The sequence below is a fragment of the Lissotriton helveticus genome, chromosome 6 (assembly GCF_964261635.1).
Source record: "Lissotriton helveticus chromosome 6, aLisHel1.1, whole genome shotgun sequence".
Classification (NCBI taxonomy): domain Eukaryota; kingdom Metazoa; phylum Chordata; class Amphibia; order Caudata; family Salamandridae; genus Lissotriton; species Lissotriton helveticus.
This window is the reverse complement of record NC_136067.1, coordinates 1,947,811,430-1,947,833,021: the sequence shown is the minus strand read 5'-3', so window position 1 is coordinate 1,947,833,021 and position 21,592 is coordinate 1,947,811,430. Positions and strand designations below refer to the sequence as shown.

At 41.1% G+C, this 21,592-nt stretch overlaps 1 long non-coding RNA gene across 1 annotated transcript in view; it reads right to left on the bottom strand.

Annotated features, from left to right (window-relative positions):
- Positions 1–21,592, bottom strand: part of LOC144761976 (uncharacterized) — a 76,589-nt gene that overhangs the window by 38,164 nt on the left and 16,833 nt on the right. The window contains exon 2 of the long non-coding RNA XR_013595990.1: positions 19,904–20,131. This is a non-coding gene — a long non-coding RNA (uncharacterized LOC144761976). The remainder of the gene's footprint in view (positions 1–19,903; positions 20,132–21,592) is intronic.

Genomic DNA, 21,592 nt, shown 5'->3' with positions numbered 1-21,592 from the left:
GTCATGCGGTATAATGTGATGCAGTGCCAAGAATTGTTGAATTGGTATGCTTGTTTACCTTTGTTTCAGATCTCCCTACCGGCTGTTCCCATCCTCTCCTTCCCTCGCCTGATCACCCTATTGAGTCTGTTAATCATACTCAGATCAATGTGCTATCTGGAGAGGTCCCCTTTCATCATCGCACAAATCTGATGGTCAAAGATACCAACAATGGAGAATGCGGAGCATGCCAGGAGTGAAGAGGTGGAACATTTGCAGCAAGAAGTCTTTCGCCTTCGTGAACAACAAGTTGACCTTCAAGCACAGGCGGAGGACCTCGAAAACCGCTCATGGAGGAACCACATACGGGTCCGTGGTATGCCATCCAAAGCAGAAGGGGGAAGCAATGCCAGCTTCCTGCAGGGTCTGTTCCGGGAGATTCTGGGGGAGCCTGAGGCCTTTGAAATCCGCATTGACGGGGCGCATAGAGTGGACTTGGCACATCGGGCGCCTGCCCCCCCCTGGACATCCTGGCCTTCCTACCTGACTTCCCCTTGAAGGAATGAATCCTAAGAGTGGCACGCCAGAAACAGCCGTTGCAACACCAAGGGTTCCAGGTGGCTTTGTATCAGTACCTCTCGGCCATCACTTTGCACAAGAGAAAGACATTCAAGGTAGTTACGACGTTCCTGCACGACAAAGGTATTCCGTACTCTTGGGGTCACCCCTTTCGACTGATTTTTAAATGGAACAGGGCTTTGCAACAACTCAGATCTCTACAAGACACATGTTCCCTGTTAGGCATTGCACTTGATGAGGATTCTGCAACGCAAGAGGCCGCTCTCCGATCTTCACGGGAGAGGTCCCCGCGACCGTCCCGATGGTTGGCAACGAGTAGGCCGGAGAAACTCGCCTAAAGCTCATCTCAAGCCGGATCCAGCAACAATGGCGAAGGAACAGGCCTCGGCTATCCAGGAGGTGTCCAAGGATGCTTCGAAACCAAACTGACGCAACAGTAAGGGGGGGGGCTCTTCACAGCACTGGGACCATGCGCGTCTAATGTGGGGATGGGCGGGCAGCCTCTTGGGTCGCCACAGCTGCATACTCCTCAACGTAACGTTACCACAGGCCTGAACTGAGATTGAATAGGCCTGGGACTATGACTTTTATTTGGGAGTTCGTTGTTGGGGTTAGGGAGGGGGTGAGGGAGACTTCAGGGGGTTGGCAGGGTTGGGGTTAGGGAGGGGGTTTGAGGGTTGGTCTGGGGTTTGGGTGGTGGGACAGGGGTGGGAACCAGTGTGCCGAGGGGGACTAGTATGTCGGAATGGTCAGGGCGCGAACGCACGACACAATGGGATGTCAACAGCCTCATTTAGCACCTTTTGCCTATTACCTACACAATGACGGATGCTGCCTCAAAGATACTGACTTTAAATGTGAAAGGCCTGAACAACCCCATCAAATGAAGAGCGGTGCTTTCCTATCTGGAAAATTCGGGGGCTGAGATTTGTTTACTCCAAGAAACTCACCTACTCATGAAAGATTGGCATAGAATGCGGTCACATGCATTCCCCCTACAATTCTTCTCTTCTATGCCGGAGAAAAAGCAGGGGTTGCGATCTTAGTGTCTAAACACTTCCAGAAGCAGCTCAGAGATAAGGTGGGGGAGATCAAGGGCAGATTGTTAGCCTATAGCATTCTGATGGGTGGTCAACACATAACGGTGGGGTCTTTGTACACGCCAAACACGGGGCAAGAGTAATTTTTAAAGAACACGTTTTCAGAAGCACTGCGATCCTCTGACCCTCTCCTGCTCCTGGGGGGGACCTTAATTTAGTTATGGACACTAACACAGACAGATCCAGGCACAGATACGGTGACACAGGCGCCCTCTCCGGGGCAGGCAAATATGGCTACAGCAAAGAGGGCTAGTGGACTTATGGAGGGCCAAACATCCGGGAACATCAAAATATACCTTCTATTCCCATGTACACCGCACTTACGCTAGACAGGATCACTTTATCGGGTCTTCGATACTAGAGGCCCGAGTGGCCGACATCTGCATCACTCCGGCGGCTCTTTCAGATCATGACGCGGTAGAACTTACGCTCACAGTCCCCAAGACTAGGAAACCCCCGGGCGGGTGGAGATTACGGGAACTGGAAAATGAATACTGCACTGCTGAACTTTGACGATCTTACAGACTCTACTCTCTTTTGCAAATAAAATTTCTAAAGCAAGCAGGTTCTGTATAACCATAGCCCTAATAGCTATATGTTCACTATCAATAGCTAGCAAAGCTCCAGCAGTACTAGTGGCCAGTTTGCCTATCAACATACAAAGCTTTCCAATTTATGGCAATTCAAAATTTCACCTACTGAAGGAATCATAGTGTCAAACATATTTTATACTATCTGTACAGCACTATGCACTTAGGCGGTCTATTAATATGTTGGGCTGATCGCCCCCGCACTTATGGCGGTGGCGATCTGCCCAACATTTTCCTCCACCCGCATCTCATTCCCCCCGCCATATTACAATGGCGGGGGGCCCCCGATGTAAGAAAAGACCATCCGCCGGTTTTTCAACCAGGCGGAAAAGGGGCCATCCTAATAAGCCACTTAGTCTTGGCAGGGAATCTTAAATCCTGTCCAATCAAACTGTCTACATGGTATATTTTAGGAAATGCAAGATGAAAATAGCATGTTCCTGCCCAATTTGCAAGAGGTTTCAAATAAGCATTCTTTCCACACATAGTAAACTCCAGGAATAATGGGATCCTTCTCTGGCAATATTTGATGCAGTGTATCTCAAAACTTCAAACTTGTGAGCACATTGACTCAATCCCATGCTCTGCTAATTGGGAATATTTGCTTCTTTCCTAAAGAAACACAATTTTCTGTGGTGATGACAATCTAAATTAAATTTGGGCTGTTTTCCCAATTCCTCATCTTTCTTATCTTCCTTTCCCCACACATCTTTCCCAACATCCTTTTCAGTTCTCGCCCTCTTTTGAATTCATGATTTCCTATCTCCGAGCTCATCGATTATTTAATTAACTTGTTAAAATCTGATCATGGGCAATTTCAAGCATTAGCATGTGGATTCAAATGTTTATACATATTCACGTCTGACAGGAGTAAGTCATAATTAGAAAAAAAATATTCAAAGCAACCTGCCGGCAAAGTAAACTGAGAAGACTACTACATGAAATGCCATAGAAAAGGGGAGTGCCACAGCAGCCGGCAAATGAGTGCACACATAGCAGTCCTTGGCCTGCATAATGTTAGTGTACTCATAAAACAAAAAGGTGAAAAGGTGGTGGGGCATAGATTGCGCAATTTGATATACCCAAGTGTATTTATACAAATAAATCCAAACCCTTAATTCATTTGACTGCTTCTCAGGACATCGAACAACGACCACCTAACGTTGTTAACTGGATGTAGACAAAGTCTACACACATATCACATGTAAAACAAGATCAATGTCCTGAGCAATATACGCATTAGTGCCAACAATAAATACACACAATGGTCTTCTTCAATGTTCTTCTTGATTTATTTTGCCATATCTTAGCCAAATGAGTACTTCATCTATCATAATCTTTGTATCATCAACTGATAGCCACAAAAGCCAACACGTGTTTCGTCTTATATGGCCATTCACCCAAGACTTTCTCAGGGCTATAATAAACAAATACAAAAGCCTCATTATACCTAAATGAAGCAAAATTGTCATTTGATCATGACCACTATCACCCAATATAGTGAATTGCAAGAAAAAAGAGAAATGGGACCTCCACAAAGTAAAACAGATGGTAACATTTAAAGAAATATATATAAGTAAAGAACACATAGTACATTTAAATATGAAAGAAAGAAAAAATAAGGAAGGAGACAAGGAGCAAATAGAAGAAAAACTGCAAAAAACTGTAAAAAATAGCGAACCCATAAGGTCAACCAACAATGTGTATGAGTCCTTAAACCATCTGTGCAAGGGGAAAATCTTCAGTATGTCACACACAGTTGACTCACCACGGTCTTTTATTTCTAAAACGGATTGAAATAGGAATATTCACATCCAAAGAACTACAGCACTTCCAACAATGCAAATTAAAACTCTGTGATAAAGTATAAATGGATGCAATAATGTATAATGACCAGCAATATAAGAGCATTAACTATTAATTACTGTTGGCAAAAGAATCAATTCATACTTATCAAATAAAAATGAAATTATTTTAAGACAGCAACTCTGGGAGTTCCACCTGAGTTGTTCTTATCAGTGAGTTGAAGGTTTGTGGTATCTAATGTTCCAAAATACCAAAAACAGATTTTTACTTAATATAATAACAATGCTCTATTGGTATAACAAGTTTAAGACCACAAAATGTATTTAATCCCTGACCACCTAACTAAAAAAGCGCTTGTAATCATACCAGAACTAACGTAATTTCTTATATTAGAATAACCCAAACATTCCGACAAGTCTATTTGTACATATGTAAACTGGGCAATAATATTATGCATAGTTTATCAATTCTCTTGTGTTAACCTCCATATCATATGTCTATTATAACTCCAATTTTTCTCTGCAACACTTATCAATGCCTAAATGTCACATAGGGGCCCATCAAAGTTTCAAATAAGATATTTCTTAAACGTGAAAGCCTCCGCAGGAAAAGATAGCATGCCCAAAATATCCACAGGACACACAGCAACCCTATTTAAACCCCATAAAAATGTAACCTACAAAACAAACTAATCTCCATAAAATCACTAGCTCCAAAAAAAAGCGGCAATATTACCCATAATTCAAGACCTAACAATTAAAAAAACATCAAGTCCGTTGATAAAACTTACCGCAGATGTGAATTACGTGTCTCACGGAGAGTGCTCCGCCTCCAAAGTCGGCGTTGTGCACAAGCCCCATCTTTAAGTGTCTATTTATGCAAGAACATTCTAAGAATAGAATAGAATAGAATGGAAGTGACATTTCTAAAGCGCATGGCTACCCATGGCATCCCAGCGCTAGGAGTGAAAGATGCTTCTGAAACCTATGTGGGAAAGAGCCAAGTTTTCAACAGCCTGCTAAAGATCAGGTGGTTAGTTTCCTTCCGCAGCTGAAGGGGAAGAGCGTTCCAAAGCTTGGCGGCATTATAAGAGAAAAGCCGACCACCCCTTCTGGCTCTTTTGATCCTTGGAACGTAAAGGCCTGTTGGCTTGCTAAGATTTGACCAAAGGGGAGAGGATCTTAGGTACGTACCCTCCAAGCAGTTTGTGAGTACTGCAGAGTGCTTTAAAAAGGACTCTCTCTCGAATGGGTAGCCTGTGTAAAGCTTTCAAGGCAGGTTTTGCTGACTGTCGATGGGAAGTTCCCATAAGAATTCTGGCCGCACAGTTCTGAATCATTTCAGATAATATGAGCACCTGGACTGCCAGTTTCGTGGCTTGGAAAGGGAGCAGGGGGAGTACTTTACGTAGCATTCTAAGCATGCTAAAACAAGTGGCGACTACCTTCCTGGTTTGGACACAAACAAAGGACTACAAACGTAGCATTCTTAACAATGGGCGAAGAAACACACGATTTTGTCAAGGACCAAAGCGCAAAGAGAAAACCCTCTTGTCTGGCCTATCTTATTTTCAACAGGGTATTAACTCTACTCAAAAAAAAAAAGTTCACAACGTAGAATCTCAGCACAAAAGTAAAACATTTTTTGTTTTATTTATTTATCAAAAATATTTTTATATGTTTATTTTTTATCACACATTTTAGAATTCAATTATATACACATCGCATTTTGTACATAAACTGAAAGGACAATAATATTTCAATTAAGAAAAAAGAAGCATCCTTTAACTTTTCTAAACCATGATTTGCATTTGTAGTGACCCCCAAAATTGACTCATGATTCTTCCACTCTCACCTTTCATTCTACTCATACATACCAACTATCATACCACACAAAGAAATCCACAATAAAAAAACATCTGAACAACAATCCTGCTCACTAATTCTATATATCTTATATCCATCAGTTCTACAATTTGACAGCACAACAGAAGTCCATCAATTTAGTTTTGATTCCTTCTTCTTTTTTGCTTTGTTCTTGGGTAGGGCTCTCGGATGTATTTTAAGGACTAAAGCTACACATAATTAATTTATAGATACAAGGTACATAGTTTTAACTTGCTATGAAACCCAATAGCAAACCAAATGAGGTGTGGAGCAGTGGCCAGTGTGCCTGACTCTGGACCACAGGGTTTATGGTTTGATCCCTGGTGGCAGGTCTGCCCAGCACCATGTGACTCTGAGCAATAGCTTAATCTTCCTGAGGGCCCCCATCGCCAGGAAACCACTTTGGAGGTAGCTGTGCACTTTACAAATTCAAGGTTATTAATGACCAGTACTTGAAAAGTAAGTCCTGCCATTTAGAAAAATGCTAATTGTATTACTAAAAGTACTCTGTTTTGAAAAGAGGACGTCAAATCAAAGGCTAATCATTGTTCGTTCTCACATTGTAAAAAAAAAACACGCACCATGTTGGAAGATTCACCCATGGTATTTACACGTATTCATTATTTAGTAAAATATTTAGTAAAAAAAAAAAATCGATCACAACTATTTAACGAGAGTTCATAAATTGTAAAAGGGTAGAGTAAATTACTAATGATGGTGCCAGTATTAAAATGATTCTACCAACATCAAAAATAACTAATCCAATTGTTCCCAGAAGAACGGAAAAAGAAGATAGAGTATAAGGATATACCTACATTGTGAGCCACAAGAAGAGAAATAATAGAGGAGAGAGAGATGGAAAGAAAAGAACAAGGTATAAAATCGCCATGTTCATCACCTGAGTTCTTTAAAAAAAACATAGCAACGATATGTACAATTTAACACATTAATTATTTTCATGTTAGATTTGTCTAGTCTCATAGTTTCAGAACCAAATTGTACAGTTGCAACATGTTTCCAGACTTTGCATACATTGGGGACAGTTCAAATGTTAAAAGCCAACGTCATAACACAAACATATTCTCAAATAAGCATCAGATGTCATTATTTCATGATTTTACAAGATGTTTTACAGCATTGTATGTTGAATAGTCACGAGACACAGCCCATCTACAGAGATTAAATCTAGGTACCAAGAGAATATTGAAGTTCTGAATCAATATTAATACCCAGCCGAACCGCATGCAATTTTAGAATCCAGCGCTCTTCACACTGGCGTACTCTGAGCTCTCTATTTCCACCCCTGATGTCACTTCGAATCGATTCAATGCCATGAAAGGTGAATGATAGTTTTGCCATTTGTGTTTGACATTCTAATGCATGAGTCACTATAGGATATCTCAGATCTCGATTTCTCAATGCTCTGAAGTGTTCAGACATTCGTTCTTTCAGACATCTGATGGTGCTGTCAATATATATTTCCGTGCATCCACATATAATGGCATGCAGTACATATTTGGTTGAGCAGTCAATATGATGTTTTATCATATAAGATTTTTAATATTTTAAAAAGACACTGGCATCCATTGACATCTGATCTCAGACTAAGCCCTTATATTATTAGATACCCCGGCATTGTTTACCGTAAAGGGAAAACTTTACGGAATATTATCAGCCCGAGTTATCCTAATCAAAAGTTGAGAGAGCTACCATGGCTACACACTTTAAATATGGGATCATTTAAATGTGGTAATTGCAGTATGTGTATATTTGCAATACACAACAAGTTAGACTTTCAATATAATGGATCTAATAAATGTCATGTAAAGCAGCATATTGACTGCTCAACCAAATATGTAGTGCATGCCATTCTATGTGGATGCAAGAAAGTATATATTGGCAGCACCATCAGATGTCTGGAAGTCAACTGTGTGTGACACACTGATGATTTTCCACTTGAACAGATTGTTTAATGATTTATAGACATTATTGGTTGACCTTATGGGTTCGCTATTTCTTACTGTTTTTTACTGTTTTTTCTTCATTTTTCTACTATTTTCTCCTTCTTCTCCTTCCATATTTTTCTTTCTTTCATATTTAAATGTACTCTGTTTTCTTTACTTGTATAGCTTTCTTTTTACTATCTGTTTCACTTTGTGGTGGTCCCATTTCTCTTTATTCTTACAAATCACTATCTTGGGTGATAGTGGTGGTGGTCAAATTTCAATTTTGCTTCATTTAAGTATAATGAGGCTTTTGTATTTTTTTATTATAGCCATGAGGAAGTCTTGGGTGAATTCCCTTGTAAGACGAAACGTGTGTTGCCTTTTGTGGCTATCAGTTGATGAAACAAAGATTATGAAAGCTGAAGTACTCATTTGACTAAGATCTGGCAAAATAAACCACAAAGAACATTAAAGAAGACCATTGTGTGGATTTATTATTGCCACTAATACGTATATTGCTCAGGACATTGATCTTGTTTTACTCATAAAACAAATTGTAAAACACATTTGAGGAGAAATCTCCTTCTGAGACATCGTTGCTACTCAGGACCAGTTTCTATTCTCACTGTGTTTCTTCACCTGTTAAATCTGTGCTGAGCACATTTGGTGTATTTCTACGTAATCCAAACTTCAGACACCTTTGGCTTTTTGTAGTACTATCACAATAACGACAATAAAATGTAATTAACCAAAAACTATTAATCGAACCATTGATACCAGATTGAACATTTCTCAGGAAATGTTATTCTAGCATAAACATTTGATAGGTTAATAAGGTTTTCAAGTCAGTTTATGCCAACACTCATTCAGCATCTCAGTTTTAAACCTATTGTTCATCTGCTGTTTCTCACTATTATCACCCACTTGGTGTTCTATCCATTTTTCCATTTTTTTCTGCTGCTTCTCAGACCAACATCATGGATTCCAATACACAACACTGATCTAGTTGCACGCTAAATTTTAAAATATTGTGGCCAGTGGTTTTCTGCAGTTCTTTGCAATATCTCCCTTCCCTAGAAATAGACCAACTCTCAGGAAAGCCTTTTCCACTCGAATAGAGCCTTTGAAGAGAGTTAGTAGTGCCACTTTGGAGTTAATTTTTTCAGGCCGATGTATACTCCCTTGAATGTTATTTTAAGTCCCAACCTAAAAGAAAAATATTTATCTACATAACCAGAACATATGGAAGAGGTCTCCAGGACCCCATCCCACTTGACACTGCAGTTCCCTGCCTGCAAAAGCATGGAGAGGGAGAACTTCAGCTTCCTGCCCACGCTCATGCAGACAAGGAACACAGGTTGCCTCCTGCCCAGCTGGATCAGAGAAAAACTGCTCTACCCGGTGGGAGCAACATATGGAGCCTGCTCCTGCTGCACCACCATGGATTTTGGCAGCGGCCGCAGGGATCCTGGGGATCAGCCCTTGGTCCCTAGCCTTCTATTCCTCTGGGTGTCCCGGGATGGCACCTGAAAACCCACAGAATTTTAATATGATCTGGCCCCAGGTGATTTATGGCACCCTCCTGCCCATATAAAATGCATAATTGCCATAAGGGATGGACCACTTGGGGCCTGTTAATGGCTCGAACAGGAGAGACATGTGTCCCTTCCCATTAAATTATATTAAACTGAACTATTCCCTACCCTGGACCACCCAGGAAGCAATAAAGCTTCCATAGAACCGCAACGGCGATATCATTTGTTTTACTGTTTTTCACACCAGGCATGGGGGGCAGGGTATCTATATATTTTTTCAAACTGTTTTGCAACACAGATATCTGCATGCACATAAGCATATTACATGGTGGTCATTCTGTCCTGCAGTTGCCCACAATTCAAAGATGAACATCCAAACTTGCATATTTTTTAACAAATACAAAAATCAAACAATTTAGGAAAACAACAACCCCCACTAACACTCCAGATTGCCGATCACACGCTGCCCCAGCCCAAGATGAAGCAACAGACCTAAATGTACATTTATTAAGGGGTGTCACCTACTACATTTATAGTGAACATGAATATACCCAGTGCCATCTGTTACTTCAAGGGGAGGATGTTTCAGAATTAGCTTCCAAAGCTGTTAGAATGTTCTAGATGTCGGTGGGAGACAGAGCAGCCCCCCATCTACGTAAGGCCATTATTGTCAATATCTCTGCACCTTTTCATTTAGTTAGATCATGAATCCATTGTCTCATATGTCAGTCATGTGCCTCCAAGTTCATTGCTGCGTTTCTTTTCCCTATGAATAATGCTAAATCAATGAAATTGCTTTGCTGTTTGATTGGCGTAGGCCTTGAAAACCTTCCCAGGAGACACTGTAGAGTTAACTGTACTGCTTTCCTCTCATCAGAAACTTTGAGCCATATATATCATAGCGGTTTACATGAGCACAAGTTGCGTTACACGAGGACACGTTCATTTTTTTTAGCCACGTGGAGATTAAGTGATTTGCCTAGAATCACAGGATGTTCAGCGTCATTACCGAGACTCTAAGCCAGTTCTCCAGACTCGAGGTCGACCGCCCTAGCCTTTAGGCCATCTCCTCGGCCTCCTCTCCCTTGAGACACATAATGTGATGCAAGGACAACGCAAGCCCTCAACCCTTAAGTGAGATTTACTATGCCACCAAAGCTGCCTTGTCTGGCCCTGGGTGGCACAGTAAATGGGAAGTAACGCAAGGAAGCACAAATAGCTGCCTTGTGTTACTCAGCGTGGGGAAGGCGGTATATGGGTGCAACATAGGTGTTCCTTTGCATCCAGCCATGTTTTCTGTCACATTCTCAGATTTACTAAAACTAGTAAACCTCAGAATGTGTCAAAATGGTACGCCTTACCTGGTAGGCGTAACAAGGAGAAAACGTTTTTATTTTTAAATCTTTCCACTTTCTGTGTGCGCTGTATTTTGCAGGACATATAGAAATAGGAAAATGCCTCTAGGGATTTTTTCTGTACAGGAAGGTATCCCTTCCTTACCAGAAACAATCCTGGCAGTAATTCCAGCACCCGTGCACCATGTCGCAAGGGTGCATTCTTTGGCACTTGGCAGCCATAAGCGCAAAGGTAGAGCAGGAATGAGCCATATCTTAGGAGATATGGTGCATTCCTGCCCTCTCCATTTGACGCAGTGTAGTGCTGCAAGCTGTCCTTCTACTTTGCACCAAATATTATATTAAATCGGTCCCTTTGCATTTTAGACCACTTCCATGTGGAAAAAATGTGCCTGCAGATTTTTGCATCTAGGACACACCAATACAACCTAGCTATACTATGTGGGGAGAGGTATGGCACATAGTTCAATTGCTTGTAATGAAAACTTGCATTCCTGAAGTCCAAGTCCATGTGCGTAAGGACACTCTCCCACATGCTGTTTGACACCTAATGTTCCATGTAGTCTAGAACTCCTGTTTAGAAACTCTGAAAGTCAACAACATAGCGCCCTTAATGTACGTAACACCATGTCTGCAATAACTCAATATGAGTATATGTGATAGAAGCCTAGACAACTCTGATTCACTTTCACTGCATATAATTCACCCTCGTCACAGCTAACAGAGTTGCATGTAAATGGTCCCAGCGAGATCTTAAAGTATTTTAAGACCCCACAGGAGTCTATAGTACTTATCACATGCACACCAGCTTCCCTCCTTGTCTGTTTCTTTAACAAAATTATCAAAGTCCAGAACCTTGGGAGGCACCACATTGGTATTTCGTGGGCATACCCAGAGGAGAACCCCAGAGTGAGCATGTATTTCTACTAGCAGTGCGTCACTACTTTTAGAGCCCTCAGTTGATTCTTTGACCATTTATTCCCTCCTACCAGCCATGTTGCTACTGGAGAGTCCAGAACCAGTGCTAAAACTTCTGCCACGTCATAATCTATAGGTTCCATAATCCAGTGCACTGGACAAACTTAGCTGTTCTGCAAGGTAATATGTTTTAAAGTTTGGCACCCTAATTCCCCCTTACCCAATGGAAGTATCATCTTTTTCTCAACCAGTCCTTTATTTTGTCCTACCCAGATCCACGCTATCTTGCGAAGAAGACTTCTTTTAAAATCATGGGAACAACCTGAAAGAAATACAATAACCATGGTAATATTATAATACTGTATCTGCCCTATATGTTTTTTATACAATTTTTTGTAGGACAGGGACTAAGACCCTGAGTCCTAAAATGGCTGCTGCCATGTTTGTTGATGTGGAGGCTGCCAATCAGCGGATCTTCTATGGCATGAAATATACAATTATTTTTAACTGATGTATAGATATGCGTATAAATACTCTGTTGAGATGGAGTATAAGTATCAAAAAGATAATAGGCTGCCCGCCCTATTTAGTGGTTGGTGAAACATAGATTTAATAATGGTAGTGACAACTCCATCTATGCCATGCTTAAACTCCTCCAACAGTACTGTGGAGTAAGGGCCATAGGAGGCAAACCTCTAATTCATCCCTGGCAAACACAAGGAGAGGATGGACGGAGTGCTGAAACTTTTCAAAAACTCACCCCCAGTCACAGATCTGGGTTGAATCCATCATCATTCTTTAGCTCACTTTGCCACCTCAGTTCAGACACAACTATATGCAAATCAGTCTTGACCCTGTGCCTCATGGGAACAGTCCAGACCGATCTGCTAAGCCATGACTTCCCTGGAGCGGAAACAAGCATTCTGGGACCGGTTTCGGGCTACCAGCCCTCATCAGCCAGGCTAGCTTAAATCCAGTGGCAAAGTGAGCAAGAGACCTATGTTTGGGGATACCCTGCCAACTAAGGGCAAACTAAGCAAACGCAAGGACATGATAGATGGAGTTCTGAAACTTTTCAAACACTCACCTACAGTCACTGATCTAGGTTGAATCCATCCTCATTCTTTAGCTCACTTTGCCACCCAAGTTCAGACACAGCTATGTGCCACTCTGTCTTGACTCTGTGCCTCATGGGAACAGTCCAGATCGAACTACCAAGCCATGTCTTCCCTGGATCGGAAACAATCATCCTGGAACCGGTATCGGACTATCAGCCCTCATCAGCCAGGCTAGCATGAATCCAGTGGCAAAGCGAGCAAGGGACCTATGTCTGGGGATACCCTGCCAACTTAGGGCGAACAAAGCAAACACAAGGAAATGATGGATGGAGTGCTGAAACTTTTCAAACACTCACCCCCAGTCACAGATCTTAATTTAATCCATCATCATTCTTTAGCTCACTTTTCCACCCCACTTCAGACACAGCTATATGAAAATCAGTCTTGTCCCTGTGCTTGATGGGAACAGCCCAGGCCAAACCGCCAAGCCATCTCTTCCCTAGACCGGATACAAGCATCCTGGGACCGTTTTTGGGCTAACAGCCCTCATCAGCCAGGCAAGCATGAATCCAGTGGCAAAGTGAGCATGGGATCCAACTCTGGGCAAACCCTGCCAACTTAGGGCAAAGAAAGCAAACACAAGGAGATGATGGGCGGGGTGCTGAAACTTTTCAAAAACACTCACCCCCAGGCACAGATCTGGGTTGGTTCATCAGTATTTTTTAGCTCACTTTGCCACCCCAGTTCAGACACAGATGTATGCAAATCAGTCTTGACCCTGTGCCTCATGGGAACAGATCAGACCAAACTGCCAAGCCATGTCTTCCCTGGACTGGAAAAAGCATCCTGGGACTGGTTTCGGGTTACCAGCCCTCATCAGCCAGGCTGGCTTGAATCCAGTGGCGAAGTGAGTAAGAGACCCACGTCTGGGCATACCCTGCTAAATTAGGGCGAACAAAGCAAACACAAGGAGAAGATGGACATTTGTCCTCTTTATGGCAATCCACTTTTCTACACTCCACTGTATGCTATTAGACTGTATGGTATTCCACTGTACACTATTCCACATTCTACTACTCCACTGTACGGTACTCCACTTCACATTACTACAGTGTATGCCACTGTCCTCTATGTGGTTAATCAGTACGACTCTCAGCTTAATTCTCTAGAATTCACTCTTTGAAACTATACATCACTTCATGGCACTCTATGACATTTTTAGTAGAAAAATATAAAATTAAGACCTAGATGGTGGTCCATCTTATTTTTATATAATAAATAGAAATTAAAGTCTAAAAAGGAATCAAGTGACAATGCAAAAGTGCCATAGGCTGCCATGCTTATGCAGTGGCATAGTTCCTTTTTAAAAAAGGTTTTGTGGCGTATGTTCGCAGTACAAAACTGTAACAATCACAATAGCCTGCTTACATCAGAACTATTTACTTAGAAAATGCTTATATATCCCTAGTTATAGGATGAAAAACATCCCTCCCTTTCTCTTGGACAATCTCCGATACCACCTCTTCTGGTTACAATATTGCCTGTGTCAACTCAGTAACCTTGGGTACGGGTCTTCAGTATTTGGTCTACACTAAGCAGAAAAATGTTATGTTGCTTTGAGTTATTGATGTTGCTAATGCTAAAAAGGTTAATGTTTCTTTATTAGAACCTCCATATGAGGCTGAGCCTCAATGATGTATGTTAATTTATAGAAGAACAAAAACTAAGGGCCGGATTACGGTGGTGGCGAACCCGCCACCAGCAGGCTGCCACCAGATATGGATAGTGGGCAGTGTGCTGGCAGATGGAAAGCCCATCTGCTACGGGTCCGACAAAAGCAATTGTTACGATTGCCTGTCGGACCCGCCCACATTCTTAAAATGGTGACAGTGCCTAGCAAGCACCGTCGGCCACCCACCAGCCTTTCCATGGTGGCTCACTGTTAGTTTAGGGGTTAGGGATGGTGCAATTTAAGCATGATGAGTGATTTTTTTAGAGGGCAGGGATGGATGATGTTTAGGGCTTTGGAGGGGGTAAGGGATGGATAATGGTTAGGGGTGGAGAGGGATTGGTGAATAAAAAGCATCAGATGTAATTGTTTGACAATGTAAAATATATCAATCTTAAATAATATCTCCTAAACTAAAGTTCTGGAAGTAAACCTGTAGCCATTTCATGTACACTTTAGAAAATAAGCAAGCCAAAGCCAATTTTAGGAAAATATGTTCTGGTTTCTATGAAATGGTAAATGACAGTCACCCTGTAAATTTCCAATAAACAGTTTGAGTGAAATGGTTTCTCAGTAATGGTATTCCATGAAATTGCTTTTTATTAACTCAAAAACACCCATGCCCTGAGGGGTCCCATTTGTCTGGGTCTTTGTGTTATTTGGTATCTTGCCCACATTGAAGTGTACCGAATTTGTTATATGCTTGCAGCAAGGGGTTTTTATGTCCTTAGAACTGTCCACACAGGGCCTAGTTGGCATTTTCTACAAGTTTCTGTAACACCTTTTAATTGTTGTTGTGCGCTTCTTGGGTAAGAAACTTGAATATGTCAGCCGTAGTATAATAATTCATATAGGTGTACTAGTGAATTAATTTGATGTTGTGTCTGGGTCACACAGCCAATTAGTAACACCAGTTGCCAGAAAGCTGTAATCCCAGGCATTCAAATATCATGAGATCCAGCTGCATTAATAGTTCCGGGAACACGCTCTTTGAAGCCTCAGAATGTTTAACTTATACATAGCCAAATATCCTGTTTAACAATTGTGAGTGATTCACTCGCTTGTGATGAATCAGAATTTTTTTTATTGAATTTAGAAGTGTAAACAAAATGAGTTTCAGTGTTGAAATAATAAATTAGTGGAGCTTTATAATCCTGCCCCTTTGATGTACATCCGTTAAAAAATTGCTGTCCAGAGATTTTCTTTCTTGATTGTGTTTTTAAATCATTAGAGAAGATAGATATTGCTGATCCGGGCTGAAATTTTCTAGACGACATTTTTAAAAATGGTGAATGTGTTGCAGTGATGATGTAATATTTCATGGGACCTATAAAATTCATTGTGGTGGCCAAACCTTGGTCTGGGGGTCAGGTAGTCGTAGAGAGTCTGAAAATAGAGCAACCCGTCTACCATTTTCTAAAATGGTGGCTATAATAGAAGAAGGAAAGACATATATAGAATTTAAACCAATAATAGTTTTTAATCCTTTTACGAACACACCAATTCATGTTTATGATCTGAATATGAAAACAATAATGTTTAGCAATCCTATTTTAGACACATTTTATAGTTCACTTTATTTATTGGTTGCAGAATATTTAACGTTTAAGAAGAGCATATCGCCAGGAACATCTTTTTGTAGCACAGGCTTTGCAAGTACATGTATGTGTACGTTCTGTTGGTAGAGGCTTTCGAAATTTCGTATTTTATAGCACCTCATCAATATATTTCCAACCAAAATCACATGCATCTCTCTCTACATATGCATGATCCAAAACATTAACACATCTTCTGATCAAAAAGAACTCTCTTTTAATGTGTACATGCACAGTATATTACATTGGTGGAAGGCCAATTAGCTGGACTGATCTCTTGAACTGATTCTATCAAAGATCGTTAAATGTGTGACAGTCAAAACTCGTTTTCCATACATGCACAAGGTATTTTTCTATGTCTTTAAAGTCACATTCTTTTTCTGTCTCAGTAAATCCCTCTAGAAACTTTACAGGTTCAGCAGTTAAAGCTCCCAGCTTTGTTCCAATTTTGCTCATAGTTTGATGACCCTTAAGAATATGTGCCTTAATAAGAACACTTTTGTACAGCTTTGTTCGCCATAAGTTGGCAGGGTATGCTCAAACGTGAGTCCCTTGCTCACCTTGCCACTGGATTCAAGCAAGCCTGGCTGAAGACGGCTGGAATACCAGAAACCGGTCCTAGGAAGCTTGTTTCCGGTCTAGGGAAGGCATGGCTTGGCAGTTCGGGCTGGACTGTTCCCATGTGGCACAGGGTCAGACTGATTTGCATATGGCAATGTCTGACCTGGGGTGGCAGAGTGGGCTAAAGAACGGTGGTGGATTAAACCTAGATTTGTTGACTGGGTGTGAGTGTTTGATTGGTTCCGATGCTCCGTCCATCACCACCCCTTTTGTACCGCTTAATAAGAACACTGGGCATCTCTGGGTCAAGTTTCTTGTACAGAATATGAAGCAGGATATGTGTCTTTTCTCGCCTCCTCCACAGTGTATCCATAACTCTGATAATCCTTGACTTACAAACATTCAAAAAGTCTAATTATCACAATAATAACATCTGTGTCATTTGACAGTACAATGACTCGATTAGAACCATTTCGAATAGCCCACTCAATATGTGGCACAACTAGAATGTTAGCTTCCTCCAATTTGCTGTTAAATTCTTAAAAATATGTCCCGTAACTTTTGATTATGTCTCTGCAGGCACCAGCTCCTCATTGACAATCATTCCAGTTGCAATCATTGAAAATTTAGTGTTCACTAAAGCATCAGCAATGTTTTGGCAAGTTACCATCTCCAAGTTTATCTTGTTTGATGTTGACGATCAGAAGTTGTCAAGTTGCCCAGGTATAGGTGATGAATGTTTGATGCAGACAATGTTAATTCCACTTGTAGAAATTCGTCTCATTCTCCCACATTCTTTGACAGATAGGTCAAGATAACTTTCAAAGACAATGTGCACTCTGAATTTGATATCTGTAGAACTATCTGAACAACTTCTGAGGTGTTTTGGATGGATGAAATCTTGACCATTCGCAATTGTGACATATAGTCCACAACAAAATCAGTTTTCAATGAGGACACCTTTTCGAATTGAAATTCTTCAGGTGACCCATATCCAGGACCCATATCTCAGGTAGATTATGCAATAAAATTGATGAAACACAGTATCAGGACTCCACAGTCTTCACATGCAGTTCCCAATCTCGTTCCTGATCAGCATATACAAAGTTTTCATTAGAGCTATGATGTGTAAATCATTTCCCAAGGACTTGCAAATTTTGAATTTTTCTTCACATTCTATGACAAATTCTATAAGCTTGGTTTTCCGTTTTTCTAATTTTGAACTGTGTGTTGAACATTTCTTGGCTTTGCATTATGCCTTTGGAATGAAGTGCACCTTGTGCCTTGTTTCCTTCTGAGATAAGATATGCAAAACCTAATTTGTCACTGTTGATCAGGAAGGCATTCCAACACACTGTTTCAATAGCCTCAGATTTGATGGGCATACCTTGTAACAAACAAATATAATGAGTTCTGATCAACACTGACTGAACCGTTTTGCTTTAAAAGATGTCAGCCTCAGTAAGTGCATCATCTATGCCACATCCACTGAGATAACTTCCTGCACACCACAATGCAACTTTTGTCATGTGGAAAATGCCCATCATTGGATAAAGATCATCAAGTTCTACTGGATTGCTCATAAAAATGTCAGCTACAATACAGAAAACAGCTTCATTGCAGAACATTGGCAGGATTGGCTGGTCTTCAAGCTGAACATTCACATTTTGGAAATATTTTAGAGCTGTGTATACTGTTGCATAGTTTGTGACAAGACATGTTATTACTGGTAAAAACCCAACCTTTTTCACTGGGAAGTTATTCTTTGAGATCAGAGCTTGAATTCTAGACCAGGAGGACTAACTTTTCTTCATCCTTCAGGCTGCACCGAATAAGCGATATGATAAATTCAGTTTTGCAGACCACAGCATCAGGTAGAAGAAGATCCATGTCATCAGCCACTTTGAAATTATGATTTGTTGATGACTTGTAGTGAATTTTTCACACGTTAGCAAGGCAGTTGGGTTATAAGTTTGCTGCCTCATTTGTTTATGCCTACAGCTTACACAACTTGCTTTCCAGCAACAACTGGTACAATCTTGAAAAAGCACCATTGCAGTATAATGAGTGCTGCATGTTCCAGACAAAGAAGAGCTGTCTTCAAATTCAAAAATATCAAGAGCAGCAATTGTAAATCCTGTCATGATAAAGTGACTTCGAAGTGGTGTGCTGTTGGATTCACAAGATGTTACAGCATGAGCTGCTAACAAGTTTCTGCTCCGTACTATGTCATTATAACTTGTTGACACACGAATCCTATTCATTGAAGCTATCAGTTCTCTACTTTTGCACTTATTGTAGATTGCGTGGGCAGTCATCATGTGTAGTGGAGTTTTCTTTTTGCCGTGATGTAATTCATAAAACATGATTTGGAAAAGACAGTACATTTGTATATCATAATCCTGTCAGTTTATGGCATTTTCTTCCACTTCTTCTCTTACATCTTTAAGGCCATCATCAATTTTGTCGGCTTCTGTTCTGAAGTCAAGAACTTTTGTTTGTGAAAGTTTTGCTTTCCTGATATTAAACAATGATTTCAAAAATGTTAAAACAACATCAGGCATTCTTTTTTACATTTCTTTTGATTGAAAAGTTTGTCAGTCTTGCAACTTTTTAACGAGGGGCGTATACGAATACATTGTTGTGAAAAAACATTTCCCACAGTCTGCTGGGATCAACCATACAGTTACTAGTCTGTACATTTAGTCAATGGCCTGCACTTAGTGGATCATTCCCTCCCTCCACCCTTTGTAGTTCTTCCGTGGAAAGATGCAAATCCCACCCCTTTATGCATTCTACCTTGCCCACTTAAGGTCCCATTTTCCCAGACACTCTCTGTTTTTAAATACATCTTTTTCAGCGATCAGAACCCGATCCATGTTTCTCACCCACCCTCTCAGTATTGGTGTGTCTTCTGACCCCCATTTCTAGGCGATATTACCCTTTGCTAACATCAACCCCAAGGAGACCCAAGATTGTTCTGTGTGCATTAGGTCTGTGGCCTCCCAAATGTTAAGTAGGCACAGTTTTTGCATTGGGACTAATTCCTTGGTGCACACTCTTTGCAATTTTGATGCAATATATTCCCAGTGTGACCTGATCACCAGGCACTCCAAGATTATGTGGTGGAACGTGCCCTCTTGGGTACAACAGCAGAGGCACTCAGAACCCTCCCTTTTGCCCATTTTAACTAATTTTCCAGTGGCCAAATAGGATCTGTGTAGTATTAAGAGTTGGACCAGTCTCAAATTCAGTGGGATACCTACTTGCCGTGGGAAGGCCAGGGACTCCTGCCACACTCATCCTCCAAGGTGCACACATCCGCCTGCCAGAGTCACTTTTGTCGCAGAAGGGGGTCAGGTAGATTATTAACAAGTTTCTGGTAGGTCATGGATATAGCCTTGCGATTCAGTGGTTCCATCAGGACTCTGTCCTCTAGTGGGAACCCTTCGGAAGGGTCTCTTCATTGGTGATTGCAGACATCAAGGCATGTCCTATTTTTAAATAATGAAAAGTCATGTTATTAATTGGTTGTTCTGCTCTCTCCCTTTTACTCAACATAGCAACTCCAAGTGCTCCACTATGTTGAGTGACTTCTTAGCAAATCTAACCCAGGATATGGCCTGATTCAGAGTTTGCCAGATGTGTATGGAGTGCCAAAAATCAGTGATGCACTCGTCCTCTGCCTTGACTGTTAGCCATACAATTTAGCTTTCAGTGGCATGGATACATTTTTTATAAAGCAATTGTAAACTATGAAGTCTTTTCTTACTGTGCTCACTTTGGGGTCTATATTCAGGGATGGTTGAGCACAAATCAGGTGGACACTGGGAGCAGAAGCAAATAGCAGTGGAGGACTCTGGTGTCACTGTCAGCTGATTCCTTCAGAAAATTCAGTAACGTACTGTGATGTCTATTGCAGCATGTGTAAGCAAAGTAAAAACAAATCTGTGAAACCTGGACAATAAGAAGAATTTAGCCACTGCAACACAAGTGAAGTTGTCATGAGCATCATACCACATGCATAAGAGAAGTGTACCCAAAATCATGCATAAAACATATTTCCACTTAACAACAACGTTGCACAAAGAAGGTTAGCTTGTGTCCCTCCAGAGCAATGGTGGAAAGTGGAATCCTATACAAAGCAGGAGGCAGGAGATGCAGGGAAATAAAATACATTCATTGATTGCTGGTGCCCCACCAGGCCTTATGTCTAAAGGGGACTCTGTGGGAGACACACAAACATAAAAATAATGTAAATAATTGCTTGTGCCTCACAAGGCCCTATGGCCCAAGGGAACTCTTAGGTAAGCAGAGCAAAGCAGGCAAAAAATAAAATATTATTTAAAAACCCTCCACACACTTTACTACAATCAGCCACAGGCACAAATATATAAAGAAGGTAAACAGAAGAAAAATGCCATAGGATTTTCTATCAACGGCATCTTGCAAATACATTGCCCCTCATTGTCAGGAAAGCATACTTCAAGGTTGGATGGTTGGGCCAGGTGGGAAGGTGTTTCCAGGACTGGGCTTGATGAGAGTCTGAATAACAGCAAACACTCCTGCACACATATAGCACAACTACTTCATCAGGGAGTATGTCTATCTCACGGTGAGTTCATGTATACTACCAAGATGTCAGAAACTGTGGACTGATGTCTGAAACTATCACAACTAACATATTTGCCTCTATGCTACAAACACCAGCCACCAGCGACAAACATCTTACAAGTACAATTACCAGCATTGTCTGGACAACACTCTTCCTGGTGGGGCTGGGTGGGACGAGGGATGTATGTTTCACAATTAGAACACAAGCACTCAAACCTCTGTTCATCAAAGTTATTTGCCACAAAATGGCAGAAAGCAGAGTTTGGGAACTCATCTGTCTATGGAGGCAATGTACAAAATGCATGTAGGCACACAGCTAAGCAGTAACACATTGTGAAACT